A 7,045-nucleotide genomic window follows, 5' to 3' on the forward strand; every position below is an offset into this window, starting at 1 on the left:
ACGTTCCACAAACAGCTTTGATGCATGCTCTCATCTGTGGAACTTTATATGGGGAGAGGCTGTTCATCTTTAAGCCCACACAGTCACTGCTAGGATCAGAAGAGAAGAGAACCTCCTCTGTGAAAGATTCAGGTCCTGATGACAGCTTGAATCCCCGTGTCTCCATATGATCTCAGTGAAATGTGCAAACAATCACTGTGCGAATAGTTGGAAGACGAAAGGAATTGCTGGGGTTCTGGAAGAAGCAGGATGCAAGGTTTTATTTCTTTGCTGTGTACAGATTTGTTCATAAACGTCCACTACAAACTTGTAGTTTGCTCTCATTAACAATGATTTTAGAAATGCCTTCTCAGGCTTATGGGTAAAGTGGTTTAACAACAAGCTGAAATAAATGAACTGGTCAAAAATATTAAATTACATGTTGTTGAAAAGTCGGCGCAAGTGATGCAAAGTTTCCTAGATTTTACAGAAGTGTTGTTCAATGAGATACCACATTCTAGTGATTGTTTCTTCAGAGCAATTTCAGAGCACAGACAGTTATTATCTTTGCACAGGCGAAGATGTCTAAAATACCAGACACTTCCATGTGCTGAAGCTAAATGCTTTTGTAAAGTTAAAGCATATTTATGAATTCAAAGGCTTCCTCATATTTGCATTGAAATATTTCAGTCCTCTGGATCCTCCCAGGATATGGATCTTTGAGGACACGCAGGGCAAACCACCAATCCCAGTTCCCTTGTGAAATCATGTACCAGGCCCAAATGCAGCTATAACCCCTTCAACCACACATTTACCTTATTCAGATATACCCAATCCCAAACATTATACAAGAAAGCTAATATCATTTTAACAATGAGAATGCATGAGCTTTCACCACCTGACTGTCAGCGCTTGTGGGGTGGGGAGAGGAAATGTAAAAATACAGCTCCAGACTCAGGATAAATAATAAGCTTTCTCTGACAGAGATTGGACAAGCTGAGACAAGAGTTAATTTTCCTGTGGTTTTTCCTGGTGTCTAACCCTATGCAAAGCAGATGCAAAGCCAATGGAGAATGACTACAGGAAGATGGGTGGGTTTGTGCAACTTAAAAGTTTGCCTGCTGTGAATTAAAAAAAATACCAGTAAAGAGAATTTGTCACATATAGTTAGGCCAAGAGTTCGTGGCCATTGCAACCAGCAGTGTGGCACATCTTGTCAGATCAACACCATCAGACCTTCTGTCCTGGCCAGGCATGAGCATGTAATTTTGTCAGAGGCCACAGTGCTAGGGTTTCTGGTGGTTTTGTGCTTTTAGGCTATCATTATGGTGCCTTGTTCAAGGACAGACGCTGCCTGAAGTGGCAGGTAGGGTGTGTGGATGACAATGTTCCTGACCTGGCTGTGTGAGTTTGTATTGGCTGTGCATTTGGTTTCATGCAGGCACATTATTTGGCTCTGATACGTGTCCATGTGTCACCCCTGAGTGGCACTGGAGACATCTCTGCTGTGTGGGGTGTACCAGCCTTTAGTTTTTATCATTTTGGCTTACCCTCCCAGGAAAATAAAGACTTTTAAGGAAATCCTGCCAACTTCGTTTTACCGCCCTACTGCTAGTAAAACCACTAGATTTGAAGTCCTATCTAGAGCAGCACAAATGCCCTTACAAATTTTTCTCATCTGACACAGTAGAATACAATCATAGTCTCTAATTCTACTCAAGACAGGATCTACAATAGGTGTACAGTAAAGGACCATGAACTTAAATACAGAAGTTTTCATATCCATAGGTAAATATCTCTATGCATGCAATTTAAAATATATGAATTAAAATTATACACACTATAGTTCTCACATGGTATTAATTTCTGTGCCCTATCAAATTTGCTCAGTAATTTTACATGTATAGACTGAAGTTTAACATGTATGAATTCAGACTGTATGTGAATTATTTTTCCATTTATTGCAAATTCTTCACAAATTATCTGATTGATCCCAAGAAATCCACAATCCTTAAACTGAAAATTACCTTTGAAATACTCCGCTATGTGAAGGACAAGTCTAAATTCTGCTCCTTCAGCTTCAGTGACAGCTAATTTGTCCACTGTGCAATGCTTTTCAAATTCTCCTTTTCTGTATGTAGGATCTAAGGAGAGACGGTTGATGTATTTTTCTGCAATAATATTAGATTTGGCTTGAAAGTGAGGCACTGAGCTATGCCACATTTTGAATATTCGTAAATGGTTTGACTTTTGGTTTAATTCAGATGTCTCTGACTTTTTGAGTATGTTCCTCTGCTAAAAATGGGGTGGGGAGAGAGGAACAGTTCAACTGTGAGCTATTCTTCAGAAAACTGGATGTTTTGCCATCCCACCAATGTCATCTGGCATTAATTAACATAGCATCTTGCTAATTACATTGTCAGCATACAGCCACTAAATTCAAATACAAAGAGAATTGTTAAAATGTCCCAATTTAACTCTGGTATTTCTTTTAAAGCATCATTCTTCAAGTTTTGTGTGTATATGGGATATCATCCAAACCCAATGAAGTTAATGGGCTTTCTTCAGATTTGGCCCAAAAAACATTTGGAAAAATCAGCGGTATGTCCAAACTGCCTCTCTAAATCAAGCAATTAGGTACTTAGCTCCTATTGTTGGTGCAGCACAGCACCCAAGACACCCTGATATGCAGCTCTGCAGAGCTGATGTGTCTCCCATGGGACTGAAGACTACATCTGAATGGGAAAGAGAGCATTGGATACAGTATGAGTTCACCATCGCTTTGTGCCCATGCCAAATAGAAACTGACTGGAGAAATCAAGTGGAGAAGGGAAAATGGCACGTTGAAATTAAAATACGAGTGCTAATTCACATGAGTGGCACCTGAACTGAGCCATGAATTGCTACATGAAAGCTGAAGCCAACTTTCCAAAACCTCTGTGCGTGCTGCCAGCACACTTGCATGTTGCTGTGTCTTCTGTGTTGTGTGAGGGTTGGCTGCTCGGTGATGCTCTGCTGATGAATTTTGTGATTCCTTCTTCAGCTGGGGAGATCTTGGGAGAAGGATGAGTGCCTGAGCAGATCCTGTACTTTGCCCAGAGCAAAACAGTGTCAGCAAAATCCCTCCTGCTTAAAGCACTGTGCCAGCGGTGAGGGGATTCTACATGTGTGGCTGATCCAGGGTAGGAGCCACACTGGAGGCAAACACTGGATTAATCCTGCTTTTTAATAGCAGTCCAGCTCTCAGGAAATGGCAGTTCTGTCACCTGCACATGTCTGGCTCTATGCGTTAGCTTCACCTTCCCTTCAGCATCGCTGGCCTTCATTCACTGGCCTTCACACACATCCCTGAGTATTATTAAAATCTGTGAGACCTAGCTGATTTCTAGCTCACCAAGGGTTTTGTTTCTCTGGAGTGTGGTAAAACTATACATCTCCTTGAGATAATCAGAAACATGTGGAAAAATATTAAAATGTTGCACAAAGAGAAAAAGAATGAATTTCTTTCTTTCCAGCTACTCTTTTGCTGCAAACTTTTTACTTCAGGAAAAAAAAAAATGTTGTCAGGACTTCGAAAATTACATCTCCTTTTCCTCACCAATGGTCTTTTACCTGTTTTGCCTAGACCTCTTAAACTTCTGTTTAACCAGGTTGGGCGTGTTGCTGCAACTCAGGACAGTGCATGAGGACCTAATGTGTCTTTTTAAAAGAAGTTGAAAGCATTCCAGCAGAAGTAGCTGTTCACATATGTCTTGGACAGGATGTATTTCCCCATCTCCCCTGGGAAAATGAAAGCAGAATCCCAGGGCAAGCCTTCATCACAAACTGCTTCATTTGGGAGGTGGCTGAGTCAAGGTATGAACCAGCCTAGGAGACCTAGTTGCTGGAAAAGCCAGAAAACCTGCACACAGCAAGAGGTGCTGCGTGAGTGGCACACATATGCAGCTCTGTGGCTAGAACGTGGCCCACAGTTGGGTTGTCCAAATGATGGCAGCATCGAATCCCTGTGACTTCCGTGTTCATGCACACCAGTGCCAAAATCTGTGTGGTCACAGTGCATTTACCACACCATTGAATCACAGTGACAGGATTTTATGTGGGGAGAGAAGCAAGCATCAACCACGTTTGCAGACACAGGACCCTTACAACAGAGCCTGTTTGTACTCTTAGTAGATTATCCTGTAAACCAAAACCAAGTCTGAATATACTAATTTTTGTGCTCTCACTTGGTAGAAGGTAAACTACATGGAACAAGTCCTGTGGCCAGACCCTCCAGCAGCATGATGAGATATGGTGCAAGCAGGATGATACCAGCATGTTTCCTTGTAGCAAGTTCTTCTTTAGTGCAGCAGCAGCAGCAGCATGGCTTTCGACATACAGCTCCTGCCCCTTGCCTCACCATCCTGCTCTGCTGTCCTTGCACAACACCTACAGCCAGACCAATTACATTTATCTTAAAGCATGTATTTTACAGCAACCCTCAAAACAATTCTTTGATCTCAGTTTAGGCCTTCAGTTGCTACTATAGTACAAGTGATAATATACGAATAAACACAGAAAGAAGTAGTGTGTATCTGTGGCAGCAGCAGCAGCACAGATAACTGTTTCCTCACACCTTGACACACTCCAATGCTAGAATTGCATTTCCAGGAAAGGTCACCATCATGGAGATAATAGGTCCTGCTTTGCTGCACTGTAACTCAGTTTTCATCCCATTTCATTTCAGAAGATTCCACTGTACATTTATTTATCGGCTCACACACTCAGAATCGATCAGGAACAGCTGCATTTGTTCCAGACATGAACTGGAATAAATCACAGCAAAATTGTCTAACGCCAGTTAGTAGAGTCCAGCAGCAGTATGCAGCCCTAGGAAAGGCACCTATAACTGCTGCAAGAACGTGAATGCGTGCTGAAGGGTAGCGCATATACTGGCCCTAAAAATATAAAGGAAACTTGTGTTTAACCACGACTGTGGGATTTTTAGGATCACTTGCTTTTGTAGAGGCAGTTAAATAGATCCTGACATAGAGTACCAAGGAAGGAAATGTACATGTTTATTTTGGAGTGTTTGGGTCACTGGATAGAAAGCTTATAGGAAAATGGAAAACATGCAGCAGTAATTCATTTCTAAAGGGAAGGAGGAGAAAAGTCAAGGAAATTCCCTCGCAGTCCACTTGGAGCCAGGTTTTCAGCTGGTGTAAATCTGCAGTCTAGGTTAAAATTATTGGAAGCAGTTCATGTCCTGCATCGACAGAAAGCAATCCTGCAGTGATGAGTTCCACTGGTTGGTGCTTTGAGGCCCTAAGAAGGGCCAGCATTGCAGAGCACTGCTACAGGCCAGTGTCCTGCACCAGGGCAAGGCCAGGGTATCACCCTAGGGTCAGATCCAGATCAGATCTGTGGCAGTGGAGCCAGAGAGCAGCCCCAGTCCCTTGCTGCGTGCCACTGAGTCTCAGCCTCTTTCTCTCCTCCTACCACCCTGGCAAGTCTCTCATATCGCATTAAAATAAAATTTGAGCTTTGCAATAGAGATGCCAGGTTGTTTAGCCTTAGATACCAATTCTCAACATCTTTAAAGGGAGAAAGAATATTCTTCACAACCTCCTCAATATGTTTACATTATCAACTGTTAATTTTTTTATTATATGTCATTGAATTTGATGCATTAAGGCTTTAACGCAGGTTGCCCCTTCTCTCTAGGAATTTCCCAAATAAATCACTGATATGCAGTGCAAATTGTCAGAGCCATGGACACACACTATACAGTAGAAAGGCACGGGATAACCTTTTGCACTAGAATGCTATTTTTAAGTGCTTTAATAAAGAGCACTATTGTTGTTTGAAAATATATTGCTATGGTGAAAGGAGTTAATGACTTGCACATGATGTATCACACCCTGATGAATTTCTTCACAGAAAAGTTGAGAATCCCAAGCAGTAACCACACACGCAAAATTGTTAAGGACACTCTGTGGGTTGAAGCTCTCCTCTTTGTCTGGGAATTCAGACCTTTCTTAATTCCCTTTGTGTAATGAAGCAGCAATATAAAAGCCGGGCATAATGGTCCAGTCACTTTTCCACACCGTGGGGTCAGCCCTGGAGAAGGATTCCTCCCAGTGAAAGGCTGGGATGGAGGCAAGAAAGGGGTGTTGGATGTGCCTGAGCAGCTGCTCTGGGTTTTGGGAGCACCCTGAATAGAAAGGATGCCAAAGCATCGGTTTCTTGGGGCAAGTAGTGTTTGTGCAAAGGGGAATTGACTGCATGCTGTTTTTAGCCACCCTTGTGGTAATCAGCAAGTGTCTGTATGAACTTTAAATAGACACATTACCCTAAGGAAATACCCAAGTCAGCACCTCTGTATCCTGCTCTCAGAGAGGAAATCTGACCTACAAAGCATCAAAATTTGCTGCTGCTTGGTGAAGGGGCCAAAATACTTAACTAAAGCTGCTGCTTGCTTTTCTTGGAGAGATGTGGCCATCACACTCAGCTCTGTTCTCACAAGTGTCAGTTTTCCAGTGGAGTGATTGCAGTTACTTAGAGGAATTGCTCCATAATCACAAGAGTAGCAATGAGAGAAGAACCCAGCTTCAAGCACCTGCTTCCTAAGAAAAGGAAGAAGGCTGTGATCCAGTAATTGATTAGATTCTACCTGCCTCGTTTTTCTTCTCACTAATTTCTGTTGAAAATATATATTTCCAAATATTTATCCCATAGTTAGTGCTCTTTTGTCTAATATGCAACATTTACCACATGAATCATTTAAAACTGGACAAGACAAACCACCAGAGACTGTGTTGAGCAAAATGAAGACAAAGTTACAGCTGATCAGGAAAACAGACAAGACAGTCTTTCCCCTTTCTCACTGTTTACAGAAGTCAGTTTTGTACTGGAGATTTTAAACTGCCATGATGCTTGGGACAGTAATTCCAAAAGGAGCTTCACTGAAATACTTCTCTCTAAAGAGGTCCTCGTAACCAGGTGACACTTGGAAAAATGTGACTTCCAAAATAGTATTTAAGTACATATATAAAGCAGAGAGAAGGGGGGAAGACTGTCTTGTCTG

Source organism: Centrocercus urophasianus, unplaced genomic scaffold (assembly GCF_019232065.1).
Source record: "Centrocercus urophasianus isolate 14NV4802_14NV808 unplaced genomic scaffold, USGS_Curo_1.0 seq_5, whole genome shotgun sequence".
In the NCBI taxonomy this organism is placed as follows: domain Eukaryota; kingdom Metazoa; phylum Chordata; class Aves; order Galliformes; family Phasianidae; genus Centrocercus; species Centrocercus urophasianus.